Here is a 14,577-nt window from a genome sequence, read left to right on the forward strand (position 1 = left end):
CAGACGTATCTGGTCTAGCCAGCGTCCACGGGAAACCCGGCCACACAAATGTGGCATCGCGCTCGCCGCCCAGCTCGTGAGCCGAAAGGCAGCGAGTTACAAATGGGTTCCAAAGGCTTGCATCCGCCGCACGTATCTGGTCTAGCCAGCGTCCACGGGAAACCTGGCCACACAAATGTGGCATCGCGCTCGCCGCCCAACTCGTGAGACGAAAGGCAGCGAGTTACAAATGGGTTCCAAAGACTTGCGTCCGCCGGACGTATCTGGTCTAGCCAGCGTCCACGGGAAACCCGGCCACACAAATGTGGCATCACGCTTGCCGCCCAGCTCGTGAGCCGAAAGGCAGCGAGTTACAAATGGGTTTCAGAGGCTTGCGTCCGCCGAACGTATCTGGTCTAGCCAGCGTCCACGTGAAACCCGACCACACAAATGTGGCATCGCGCTCGCCGCCCAGCTCGTGAGACGAAAGGCAGCGAGTAACAAATGGGTTCCAAAGGCTTGCGTCCGCCAGACGAATCTGGTCTAGCCAGCGTCCACGGGAAACTTGGCCACACAAATGTGGCATCATGCTCGCCGCCCAGCTCGTGAGCCTAAAGGCAGCGAGTTACAAATGGGTTTCAGAGGCTTGCGTCCGCCGGACGTATCTGGTCTAGCCAACGTCCACGGAAAACCCGGCCACACAAATGTGGCATCGCGCTCGCCGCCAAGCTCGTGAGCCGAAAGGCAGCGAGTTACAAATGGGTTCCAAAGGCTTGCATCCGCCGCATGTATCTGGTCTAGCTAGCGTCCACGGGAAACCTGGCCACACAAATGTGGCATCTCGGTCGCCGCCCCGCTCGTGAGCCGAAAGGCAACGAGTTACAAATGGGTTCCAAAGGCTTGCGTCCGCCGGACGTATCTGTTCTAGCCAGCGTCCACGGGAAACCCGGCCACACAAATGTGGCATCACGCTCGCCGCCCAGCTCGTGAGCCGAAAGGCAGCGAGTAACAAATGGGTTCCAAAGGCTTGCGTCCGCCAGACGTATCTGGTCTAGCCAGCGTCCACGGGAAACTTGGCCACACAAATGTGGCATCGCGCTCTCCGCCCAGCTCGTGAGCCGAAAGGCAGCGAGTAACAAATGGGTTCCAAAGGCTTGCGTCCGCTAGACGTATCTGGTCTAGCCAGCGTCCACGGGAAACCCGGCCACACAAATGTGGCATCGCGCTCGCCGCCCAGCTCGTGAGCCGAAAGGCAGCGAGTTACAAATGGGTTCCAAAGGCTTGCATCCGCCGCACGTATCTGGTCTAGCCAGCGTCCACGGGAAACCTGGCCACACAAATGTGGCATCGCGCTCGCCGCCCAGCTCGTGAGACGAAAGGCAGCGAGTTACAAATGGGTTCCAAAGGCTTGCGTCCGCCGGACGTATCTGGTCTAGCCAGCGTCCACGGGAAACCCGGCCACACAAATGTGGCATCACGCTCGCCGCCCAGCTCGTGAGCCGAAAGGCAGCGAGTAACAAATGGGTTTCAGAGGCTTGCGTCCGCCAGACGTATCTGGTCTAGCCAGCATCCACGGGAAACCTGGCCACACAAATGTGGCATCGCGCTCGCCGCCCAGCTCGTGAGACGAAAGGCAGCGAGTTACAAATGGGTTCCAAAGGCTTGCGTCCGCCAGACGTATCTGGTCTAGCCAGCGTCCACGGGAAACCCGGCCACACAAATGTGGCATCACGCTCGCCGCCCAGCTCGTGAGCCGAAAGGCAGCGAGTTACAAATGGGTTTCAGAGGCTTGCGTCCGCCGAACGTATCTGGTCTAGCCAGCGTCCATGTGAAACCCGGCCACACAAATGTCGCATCGCGCTCGCCGCCCAGCTCGTGAGCCAAAAGGCAGCGAGTAACAAATGGGTTCCAAAGGCTTGCGTCCGCCAGACGTATCTGGTCTAGCCAGCGTCCACGGGAAACCCGGCCACACAAATGTGGCATCGCGCTCGCCGCCCAGCTCGTGAGCCGAAAGGCAGCGAGTTACAAATGGGTTCCAAAGGCTTGCATCCGCCGCACGTATCTGGTCTAGCCAGCGTCCACGGGAAACCTGGCCACACAAATGTGGCATCGCGCTCGCCGCCCAGCTCGTGAGACGAAAGGCAGCGAGTTACAAATGGGTTCCAAAGGCTTGCATCCGCCGCACGTATCTGGTCTAGCCAGCGTCCACGGGAAACCCGGCCACACAAATGTGGCATCACGCTTGCCGCCCAGCTCGTGAGCCGAAAGGCAGCGAGTTACAAATGGGTTTCAGAGGCTTGCGTCCGCCGAACGTATCTGGTCTAGCCAGCGTCCACGTGAAACCCGACCACACAAATGTGGCATCGCGCTCGCCGCCCAGCTCGTGAGACGAAAGGCAGCGAGTAACAAATGGGTTCCAAAGGCTTGCGTCCGCCAGACGAATCTGGTCTAGCCAGCGTCCACGGGAAACTTGGCCACACAAATGTGGCATCATGCTCGCCGCCCAGCTCGTGAGCCTAAAGGCAGCGAGTTACAAATGGGTTTCAGAGGCTTGCGTCCGCCGGACGTATCTGGTCTAGCCAACGTCCACGGAAAACCCGGCCACACAAATGTGGCATCGCGCTCGCCGCCAAGCTCGTGAGCCGAAAGGCAGCGAGTTACAAATGGGTTCCAAAGGCTTGCATCCGCCGCATGTATCTGGTCTAGCTAGCATCCACGGGAAACCTGGCCACACAAATGTGGCATCTCGGTCGCCGCCCCGCTCGTGAGCCGAAAGGCAACGAGTTACAAATGGGTTCCAAAGGCTTGCGTCCGCCGGACGTATCTGTTCTAGCCAGCGTCCACGGGAAACCCGGCCACACAAATGTGGCATCACGCTCGCCGCCCAGCTCGTGAGCCGAAAGGCAGCGAGTAACAAATGGGTTCCAAAGGCTTGCGTCCGCCAGACGTATCTGGTCTAGCCAGCGTCCACGGGAAACTTGGCCACACAAATGTGGCATCGCGCTCTCCGCCCAGCTCGTGAGCCGAAAGGCAGCGAGTAACAAATGGGTTCCAAAGGCTTGCGTCCGCTAGACGTATCTGGTCTAGCCAGCGTCCACGGGAAACCCGGCCACACAAATGTGGCATCGCGCTCGCCGCCCAGCTCGTGAGCCGAAAGGCAGCGAGTTACAAATGGGTTCCAAAGGCTTGCATCCGCCGCACGTATCTGGTCTAGCCAGCGTCCACGGGAAACCTGGCCACACAAATGTGGCATCGCGCTCGCCGCCCAGCTCGTGAGACGAAAGGCAGCGAGTTACAAATGGGTTCCAAAGGCTTGCGTCCGCCGGACGTATCTGGTCTAGCCAGCGTCCACGGGAAACCCGGCCACACAAATGTGGCATCACGCTCGCCGCCCAGCTCGTGAGCCGAAAGGCAGCGAGTAACAAATGGGTTTCAGAGGCTTGCGTCCGCCAGACGTATCTGGTCTAGCCAGCATCCACGGGAAACCTGGCCACACAAATGTGGCATCGCGCTCGCCGCCCAGCTCGTGAGACGAAAGGCAGCGAGTTACAAATGGGTTCCAAAGGCTTGCGTCCGCCAGACGTATCTGGTCTAGCCAGCGTCCACGGGAAACCCGGCCACACAAATGTGGCATCACGCTCGCCGCCCAGCTCGTGAGCCGAAAGGCAGCGAGTTACAAATGGGTTTCAGAGGCTTGCGTCCGCCGAACGTATCTGGTCTAGCCAGCGTCCATGTGAATCCCGGCCACACAAATGTCGCATCGCGCTCGCCGCCCAGCTCGTGAGCCAAAAGGCAGCGAGTAACAAATGGGTTCCAAAGGCTTGCGTCCGCCAGACGTATCTGGTCTAGCCAGCGTCCACGGGAAACCCGGCCACACAAATGTGGCATCGCGCTCGCCGCCCAGCTCGTGAGCCGAAAGGCAGCGAGTTACAAATGGGTTCCAAAGGCTTGCATCCGCCGCACGTATCTGGTCTAGCCAGCGTCCACGGGAAACCTGGCCACACAAATGTGGCATCGCGCTCGCCGCCCAGCTCGTGAGACGAAAGGCAGCGAGTTACAAATGGGTTCCAAAGGCTTGCATCCGCCGCACGTATCTGGTCTAGCCAGCGTCCACGGGAAACCCGGCCACACAAATGTGGCATCACGCTTGCCGCCCAGCTCGTGAGCCGAAAGGCAGCGAGTTACAAATGGGTTTCAGAGGCTTGCGTCCGCCGAACGTATCTGGTCTAGCCAGCGTCCACGTGAAACCCGACCACACAAATGTGGCATCGCGCTCGCCGCCCAGCTCGTGAGACGAAAGGCAGCGAGTAACAAATGGGTTCCAAAGGCTTGCGTCCGCCAGACGAATCTGGTCTAGCCAGCGTCCACGGGAAACTTGGCCACACAAATGTGGCATCATGCTCGCCGCCCAGCTCGTGAGCCTAAAGGCAGCGAGTTACAAATGGGTTTCAGAGGCTTGCGTCCGCCGGACGTATCTGGTCTAGCCAACGTCCACGGAAAACCCGGCCACACAAATGTGGCATCGCGCTCGCCGCCAAGCTCGTGAGCCGAAAGGCAGCGAGTTACAAATGGGTTCCAAAGGCTTGCATCCGCCGCATGTATCTGGTCTAGCTAGCATCCACGGGAAACCTGGCCACACAAATGTGGCATCTCGGTCGCCGCCCCGCTCGTGAGCCGAAAGGCAACGAGTTACAAATGGGTTCCAAAGGCTTGCGTCCGCCGGACGTATCTGTTCTAGCCAGCGTCCACGGGAAACCCGGCCACACAAATGTGGCATCACGCTCGCCGCCCAGCTCGTGAGCCGAAAGGCAGCGAGTAACAAATGGGTTCCAAAGGCTTGCGTCCGCCAGACGTATCTGGTCTAGCCAGCGTCCACGGGAAACTTGGCCACACAAATGTGGCATCGCGCTCTCCGCCCAGCTCGTGAGCCGAAAGGCAGCGAGTAACAAATGGGTTCCAAAGGCTTGCGTCCGCTAGACGTATCTGGTCTAGCCAGCGTCCACGGGAAACCCGGCCACACAAATGTGGCATCGCGCTCGCCGCCCAGCTCGTGAGCCGAAAGGCAGCGAGTTACAAATGGGTTCCAAAGGCTTGCATCCGCCGCACGTATCTGGTCTAGCCAGCGTCCACGGGAAACCTGGCCACACAAATGTGGCATCGCGCTCGCCGCCCAGCTCGTGAGACGAAAGGCAGCGAGTTACAAATGGGTTCCAAAGGCTTGCGTCCGCCGGACGTATATGGTCTAGCCAGCGTCCACGGGAAACCCGGCCACACAAATGTGGCATCACGCTCGCCGCCCAGCTCGTGAGCCGAAAGGCAGCGAGTAACAAATGGGTTTCAGAGGCTTGCGTCCGCCAGACGTATCTGGTCTAGCCAGCATCCACGGGAAACCTGGCCACACAAATGTGGCATCGCGCTCGCCGCCCAGCTCGTGAGACGAAAGGCAGCGAGTTACAAATGGGTTCCAAAGGCTTGCGTCCGCCAGACGTATCTGGTCTAGCCAGCGTCCACGGGAAACCCGGCCACACAAATGTGGCATCACGCTCGCCGCCCAGCTCGTGAGCCGAAAGGCAGCGAGTTACAAATGGGTTTCAGAGGCTTGCGTCCGCCGAACGTATCTGGTCTAGCCAGCGTCCATGTGAAACCCGGCCACACAAATGTCGCATCGCGCTTGCCGCCCAGCTCGTGAGCCAAAAGGCAGCGAGTAACAAATGGGTTCCAAAGGCTTGCGTCCGCCAGACGTATCTGGTCTAGCCAGCGTCCACGGGAAACCCGGCCACACAAATGTGGCATCGCGCTCGCCGCCCAGCTCGTGAGCCGAAAGGCAGCGAGTTACAAATGGGTTCCAAAGGCTTGCATCCGCCGCACGTATCTGGTCTAGCCAGCGTCCACGGGAAACCTGGCCACACAAATGTGGCATCGCGCTCGCCGCCCAGCTCGTGAGACGAAAGGCAGCGAGTTACAAATGGGTTCCAAAGGCTTGCATCCGCCGCACGTATCTGGTCTAGCCAGCGTCCACGGGAAACCCGGCCACACAAATGTGGCATCACGCTTGCCGCCCAGCTCGTGAGCCGAAAGGCAGCGAGTTACAAATGGGTTTCAGAGGCTTGCGTCCGCCGAACGTATCTGGTCTAGCCAGCGTCCACGTGAAACCCGACCACACAAATGTGGCATCGCGCTCGCCGCCCAGCTCGTGAGACGAAAGGCAGCGAGTAACAAATGGGTTCCAAAGGCTTGCGTCCGCCAGACGAATCTGGTCTAGCCAGCGTCCACGGGAAACTTGGCCACACAAATGTGGCATCATGCTCGCCGCCCAGCTCGTGAGCCTAAAGGCAGCGAGTTACAAATGGGTTTCAGAGGCTTGCGTCCGCCGGACGTATCTGGTCTAGCCAACGTCCACGGAAAACCCGGCCACACAAATGTGGCATCGCGCTCGCCGCCAAGCTCGTGAGCCGAAAGGCAGCGAGTTACAAATGGGTTCCAAAGGCTTGCATCCGCCGCATGTATCTGGTCTAGCTAGCATCCACGGGAAACCTGGCCACACAAATGTGGCATCTCGGTCGCCGCCCCGCTCGTGAGCCGAAAGGCAACGAGTTACAAATGGGTTCCAAAGGCTTGCGTCCGCCGGACGTATCTGTTCTAGCCAACGTCCACGGGAAATCCGGCCACACAAATGTGGCATCACGCTCGCCGCCCAGCTCGTGAGCCGAAAGGCAGCGAGTAACAAATGGGTTCCAAAGGCTTGCGTCCGCCAGACGTATCTGGTCTAGCCAGCGTCCACGGGAAACTTGGCCACACAAATGTGGCATCGCGCTCGCCGCCCAGCTTGTGAGCCGAAAGGCAGCGAGTAACAAATGGGTGCCAAAGGCTTGCGTCCGCCAGACGTATCTGGTCTAGCCAGCGTCCACGGGAAACCCGGCCACACAAATGTGGCATCGCGCTCGCCGCCCAGCTCGTGAGCCGAAAGGCAGCGAGTTACGAATGGGTTCCAAAGGCTTGCATCCGCCGCACGTATCTGGTCTAGCCAGCGTCCACGGGAAACCTGGCCACACAAATGTGGCATCGCGCTCGCCGCCCAGCTCGTGAGACGAAAGGCAGCGAGTTACAAATGGGTTCCAAAGGCTTGCATCCGCCGCACGTATCTGGTCTAGCCAGCGTCCACGGGAAACCCGGCCACACAAATGTGGCATCACGCTTGCCGCCCAGCTCGTGAGCCGAAAGGTAGCGAGTTACAAATGGGTTTCAGAGGCTTGCGTCCGCCGGACGTATCTGGTCTAGCCAACGTCCACGGAAAACCCGGCCACACAAATGTGGCATCGCGCTCGCCGCCAAGCTCGTGAGCCGAAAGGCAGCGAGTTACAAATGGGTTCCAAAGGCTTGCATCCGCCGCATGTATCTGGTCTAGCTAGCATCCACGGGAAACCTGGCCACACAAATGTGGCATCTCGGTCGCCGCCCCGCTCGTGAGCCGAAAGGCAACGAGTTACAAATGGGTTCCAAAGGCTTGCGTCCGCCGAACGTATCTGTTCTAGCCAGCGTCCACGGGAAATCCGGCCACACAAATGTGGCATCACGCTCGCCGCCCAGCTCGTGAGCCGAAAGGCAGCGAGTAACAAATGGGTTCCAAAGGCTTGCGTCCGCCAGACGTATCTGGTCTAGCCAGCGTCCACGGGAAACTTGGCCACACAAATGTGGCATCGCGCTCGCCGCCCAGCTTGTGAGCCGAAAGGCAGCGAGTAACAAATGGGTTCCAAAGGCTTGCGTCCGCCAGACGTATCTGGTCTAGCCAGCGTCCACGGGAAACTTGGCCACACAAATGTGGCATCACGCTCACCGCCCAGTTCGTGAGCCTAAAGGCAGCGAGTTACAAATGGGTTTCAGAGGCTTGCGTCCGCCGGACGTATCTGGTCTAGCCAGTGTCCACGGGAAACCCGGCCACACAAATGTGGCATCGCGCTCGCCGCCGAGCTCGTGAGCCGAAAGGCAGCGAGTTACAAATGGGTTCCAAAGGCTTGCATCCGCCGCACGTATCTGGTCTAGCCAGCGTCCACGGGAAACTTGGCCACACAAATGTGGCATCATGCTCGCCGCACAGCTCGTGAGCCTAAAGGCAGCGAGTTACAAATGGGTTTCAGAGGCTTGCGTCCGCCGGACGTATCTGGTCTAGCCAACGTCCACGGAAAAGCCGGCCACACAAATGTGGCATCGCGCTCGCCGCTAAGCTCGTGAGCCGAAAGGCAGCGAGTTACAAATGGGTTCCAAAGGCTTGCATCCGCCGCACGTATCTGGTCTAGCTAGCGTCCACGGGAAACCTGGCCACACAAATGTGGCATCGCAGTCGCCGCCCCGCTCGTGAGCCGAAAGGCAGCGAGTTACAAATGGGTTCCAAAGGCTTGCATCCGCCGGACGTATCTGTTCTAGCCAGCGTCCACGGGAAACCCGGCCACACAAATGTGGCATCACGCTCGCCGCCCAGCTCGTGAGCCGAAAGGCAGCGAGTTACAAATGGGTTTCAGAGGCTTGCGTCCGCCGAACGTATCTGGTCTAGCCAGCGTCCACGTGAAACCCGACCACACAAATGTGGCAGCGCGCTCACCGCCCAGCTCGTGAGCCGAAAGGCAGCGAGTAACAAATGGGTTCCAAAGGCTTGCGTCCGCCAGACGTATCTGGTCTAGCCAGCGTCCACGGGAAACTTGGCCACACAAATGTGGCATCATGCTCGCCGCCCAGCTCGTGAGCCTAAAGGCAGCGAGTTACAAATGGGTTCCAAAGGCTTGCATCCGCCGCACGTATCTGGTCTAGCCAGCGTCCACGGGAAACCCGGCCACACAAATGTGGCATCGCGCTCGCCGCCAAGCTCGTGAGGCGAAAGGCAGTGAGTTACAAATGGGTTCCAAAGGCTTACATCCGCCGCATGTATCTGGTCTAGCTAGCGTCCACGGGAAACCTTGCCACACAAATGTGGCATCGCGGTCGCCGCCCCGCTCGTGAGCCGAAAGGCAGCGAGTTACAAATGGGTTCCAAAGGCTTGCGTCCGCCGGACGTATCTGTTCTAGCCAGCGTCCACGGGAAACCCGGCCACACAAATGTGGCATCACGCTCGCCGCCCAGCTCGTGAGCCGAAAGGCAGCGAGTTACAAATGGGTTTCAGAGGCTTGCGTCCGCCAGACGTATCTGGTCTAACCAGCGTCCACGGGAAACCCGGCCACAGAAATATGGCATCGCGCTCGCCGCCCAGCTCGTGAGCCGAAAGGCAGCGAGTAACAAATGGGTTCCAAAGGCTTGCGTCTGCCAGACGTATCTGGTCTAGCCAGCATCCACGGGAAACGCGGCCACACAAATGTGGCATCACGCTCGCCGCCCAGCTCGTGAGCCGAAAGGCAGTGAGTTACAAATGGGTTCCAAAGGCTTGCATCCGCCGAACGTATCTGGTCTAGCCAGCGTCCACGAGAAATCTGGCCACACAAATGTGGCATCGCGCTCGCCGCCTAGCTCGTGAGCCAAAAGGCAGCGAGTTACAAATGGGTTCCAAAGGCTTGCGTCCACCGGACGTATCTGGTCTAGCCAGCGTCCACGGGAAACCCGGCCACACAAATATGGCATCACGCTCGCCGCCCATTTTGTGAGCCGAAAGGCAGCGAGTTACAAATGGGTTTCAGAGGCTTACGTCCGCCAGACGTATCTGGTCTAACCAGCGTCCACGGGAAACCCGGCCACAGAAATATGGCATCGCGCTCGCCGCCCAGCTCGTGAGCCGAAAGGCAGCGAGTAACAAATGGGTTCCAAAGGCTTGCGTCTGCCAGACGTATCTGGTCTAGCCAGCATCCACGGGAAACTTGGCCACACAAATGTGGCATCACGCTCGCCGCCCAGCTCGTGAGCCGAAAGGCAGCGAGTTACAAATGGGTTTCAGAGGCTTGCGTCCGCCAGACGGATCTGGTCTAACCAGCGTCCACGGGAAACCCGGCCACAGAAATATGGCATCGCGCTCGCCGCCCAGCTCGTGAGCTGAAAGGCAGCGAGTAACAAATGGGTTCCAAAGGCTTGCGTCCGCCAGACGTATCTGGTCTAGCCAGCATCCACGGGAAACTTGGCCACACAAATGTGGCATCGCGCTCGCCGCCCAGCTCGTGAGCCGAAAGGCAGCGAGTAACAAATGGGTTCCAAATACTTGCGTCCGCCAGACGTATCTAGTCTAGCAAGCGTCCACGGGAAACTTGGCCACACAAATGTCGCATTGCGCTCGCCGCCAAGCTCGTGAGCCGAAAGGCAGCAAGTAACAAATGGGTTCCAAAGGCTTGCGTCCGCCAGACGTATCTGGTCTAGTAAGCGTCCACGGGAAACTTGGCCACACAAATGTGGCATTGCGCTCGCCGCCCAGCGCGTGAGCCGAAAGGCAGCGAGTTACAATTGGGTTTCAGAGGCTTGCGTCCGCCGAACGTATCTGGTCTAGCCAACATCCACGTGAAACCCGGCCACACAAATGTGGCATCGCGCTCGCCGCCCAGCTCGTGAGCCGAAAGGCAGCGAGTTACAAATGGGTTCCAAAGGCTTGCGTCCGCCGGACGTATCTGGTCTAGCCAGCGTCCACGGGAAACCTGGCCACACAAATGTGGAATCGCGTTCGCCGCCCAGCTCGTGAGCCGAAAGGCAGCGAGTTACAAATGGGTTCCAAAGGCTTGCGTCCGCCGGACGTATCTGGTCTAGCCAGCGTCCACGGGAAACCTGGCCACACAAATGTGGAATCGCGTTCGCCGCCCAGCTCGTGAGCCGAAAGGCAGCGAGTTATAAATGGGTTCCAAAGGCTTGCGTCCGCCAGACGTATCTGGTCTAGCCAGCGTCCGTGGGAAACTTGGCCACACAAATGTGGCATCTAGCTCGCCGCCCAGCTCGTGAGCCGAAAGGCAGCGAGTTACAAATGGGTTCCAAAGGCTTGCGTCTGCCGGATGTATTTCGTCTAGCCAGCGTCCACGGGAAACGCGGCCACACAAATGTGGCATCGCGCTCGCCGCCCAGCTCGTGAGCCGAAAGGCAGTGAGTTACAAATGGGTTCCAAAGGCTTGCATCCGCCGAACGTATCTGGTCTAGCCAGCATCCACGGAAAATCCGGCCACACAAATGTGGCATCGCGCTCGCCGCCTAGCTCGTGAGCCGAAAGGCAGCGAGTTACAAATGGGTTCCAAAGGCTTGCGTCCACCGGACGTATCTGGTCTAGCCAGCGTCCACGAGAAACCCGGCCACACAAATATGGCATCACGCTCGCCGCCCATTTTGTGAGCCGAAAGGCAGCGAGTTACAAATGGGTTTCAGAGGCTTGCGTCCGCCAGACGTATCTGGTCTAACCAGCGTCCACGGGAAACCCGGCCACAGAAATATGGCATCGCGCTCGCCGCCCAGCTCGTGAGCCGAAAGGCAGCGAGTAACAAATGGGTTCCAAAGGCTTGCGTCTGCCAGACGTATCTGGTCTAGCCAGCATCCACGGGAAACTTGGCCACACAAATGTGGCATCACGCTCGCCGCCCAGCTCGTGAGCCTAAAGGCAGCGAGTTACAAATGGGTTTCAGAGGCTTGCGTCCGCCGGACGTATCTGGTCTAGCCAGCGTCCACGGGAAACCTGGCCACACAAATGTGGCATCGCGCTCGCCGCCCAGCTCGTGAGCCGAAAGGCAGCGAGTTACAAATGGGTTCCAAAGGCTTGCATCCGCCGCACGTATCTTGTCTAGCTAGCGTCCACGGGAAACCTGGCCACACAAATGTGGCATCGCGCTCGCCGCCCCGCTCGTGAGCCGAAAGGCAGCGAGTTACAAATGGGTTCCAAAGGCTTGCGTCCACCGGACGTATCTGTTCTAGCTAGCGTTCGCGGGAAACCCGGCCACACAAATGTGGCATCACGCTCGCCGCCCAGCTCGTGAGCTGAAAGGCAGTGAGTTACAACTGGGTTTCAGAGGCTTGCGTCCGCCGAACGTATCTGGTCTAGCCAACATCCACGTGAAACCCGGCCACACAAATGTGGCATCGCGCTCGCCGCCCAGCTCGTGAGCCGAAAGGCAGCGAGTTACAAATGGGTTCCAAAGGCTTGCGTCCGCCGGACGTATCTGGTCTAGCCAGCGTCCACGGGAAACCTGGCGACACAAATGTGGAATCGCGTTCGCCGCCCAGCTCGTGAGCCGAAAGGCAGCGAGTTACAAATGGGTTCCAAAGGCTTGCGTCCGCCAGACGTATCTGGTCTAGCCAGCGTCCGTGGGAAACTTGGCCACACAAATGTGGCATCTAGCTCGCCGCCCAGCTCGTGAGCCGAAAGGCAGCGAGTTACAAATGGGTTCCAAAGGCTTGCGTCTGCCGGATGTATTTCGTCTAGCCAGCGTCCACGGGAAACGCGGCCACACAAATGTGGCATCGCGCTCGCCGCCCAGCTCGTGAGCCGAAAGGCAGTGAGTTACAAATGGGTTCCAAAGGCTTGCATCCGCCGAACGTATCTGGTCTAGCCAGCATCCACGGAAAATCCGGCCACACAAATGTGGCATCGCGCTCGCCGCCTAGCTCGTGAGCCGAAAGGCAGCGAGTTACAAATGGGTTCCAAAGGCTTGCGTCCACCGGACGTATCTGGTCTAGCCAGCGTCCACGAGAAACCCGGCCACACAAATATGGCATCACGCTCGCCGCCCATTTTGTGAGCCGAAAGGCAGCGAGTTACAAATGGGTTTCAGAGGCTTGCGTCCGCCAGACGTATCTGGTCTAACCAGCGTCCACGGGAAACCCGGCCACAGAAATATGGCATCGCGCTCGCCGCCCAGCTCGTGAGCCGAAAGGCAGCGAGTAACAAATGGGTTCCAAAGGCTTGCGTCTGCCAGACGTATCTGGTCTAGCCAGCATCCACGGGAAACTTGGCCACACAAATGTGGCATCACGCTCGCCGCCCAGCTCGTGAGCCTAAAGGCAGCGAGTTACAAATGGGTTTCAGAGGCTTGCGTCCGCCGGACGTATCTGGTCTAGCCAGCGTCCACGGGAAACCTGGCCACACAAATGTGGCATCGCGCTCGCCGCCCAGCTCGTGAGCCGAAAGGCAGCGAGTTACAAATGGGTTCCAAAGGCTTGCATCCGCCGCACGTATCTGGTCTAGCTAGCGTCCACGGGAAACCTGGCCACACAAATGTGGCATCGCGCTCGCCGCCCCGCTCGTGAGCCGAAAGGCAGCGAGTTACAAATGGGTTCCAAAGGCTTGCGTCCACCGGACGTATCTGTTCTAGCCAGCGTTCGCGGGAAACCCGGCCACACAAATGTGGCATCACGCTCGCCGCCCAGCTCGTGAGCTGAAAGGCAGCGAGTTACAAATGGGTTTCAGAGGCTTGCGTCCGCCAGACGTATCTGGTCTAACCAGCGTCCACGGGAAACCCGGCCACAGAAATATGGCATCGCGCTCGCCGCCCAGCTCGTGAGCCGAAAGGCAGCGAGTAACAAATGGTTTCCAAAGGCTTGCGTCCGCCAGACGTATCTGGTCTAGCCAGCGTCCACGGGAAACTTGGCCACACAAATGTGGCATCGCGCTCCCCGCCCAGCTCGTGAGCTGAAAGGCAGCGAGTAACAAATGGGTTCCAAAGGCTTGCGTCCGCCTGACGTATCTGGTCTAGCCAGCGTCCACGGGAAACTTGGCCACACAAATGTGGCATCACGCTCGCCGCCCAGCTCGTAAGCCTGAAGGCAGCGAGTTACAAATGGGTTTCAGAGGCTTGCGTCCGCCGGACGTATCTCGTCTAGCCAGCGTCCACGGGAAACCCGGCCACACAAATGTGGCATCGCGCTCGCCGCCCAGCTCGTGAGCCGAAAGGCAGCGAGTTACAAATGGGTTCCAAAGGCTTGCATCCGCCGCACGTATCTGGTCTAGCTAGCGTCCACGGGAAACCTGGCCACACAAATGTGGCATCGCGCTCGCCGCCCAGCTCGTGAGCCGAAAGGCAGCGAGTTACAAATGGGTTCCAAAGGCTTGCGTCCGCCGGACATATCTGTTCTAGCCAGCGTCCATGGGAAATCCGGCCACACAAATGTGGCATCGCGCTCGCCGCCTAGCTCGTGAGCCGAAAGGCAGCGAGTTACAAATGGGTTTCGAAGGCTTGCGTTTGCCGGACGTATCTCGTCTAGCCAGCGTCCACGGGAAACGCGGCCACAAAAATGTGGCATCACGCTCGCCGCCCAGCTCGTGAGCTGAAAGGCAGGGAGTTACAAATGGGTTCCAAAGGCTTGCGTCCGTCGGACGTATCTGGTCTAGCCAGCGTCCACGGGAAATCCGGCCACACAAATGTGGCATCGCGCTCGCCGCCTAGCTCGTGAGCCGAAAGGCAGCGAGTTACAAATGGGTTTCGGAGGCTTGCGTCCGCCGGACGTATCTGGTCTAGCCAGTGTCCACGGGAAACCCGGCCACACAAATGTGGCATCGCGCTCGCCGCCCAGCTCGTGAGCCGAAAGGCAGCGAGTTACAAATGGGCTCAAAAGGCTTGCGTCCGCCGGACGTATCTGGTGTAGCCAGCGTCCACGGGAAATCCGGCCACACAAATGTGGCATCGCGCTCGCCGCCCAGCTCGTGAGCCGAAAGGCAGCGAGTTA

Source organism: Urtica dioica, chromosome 2, assembly GCF_054948205.1.
Source record: "Urtica dioica subsp. dioica isolate 48M chromosome 2, U.dioica_male_clone48M_v1_H2, whole genome shotgun sequence".
Taxonomy (NCBI): domain Eukaryota; kingdom Viridiplantae; phylum Streptophyta; class Magnoliopsida; order Rosales; family Urticaceae; genus Urtica; species Urtica dioica.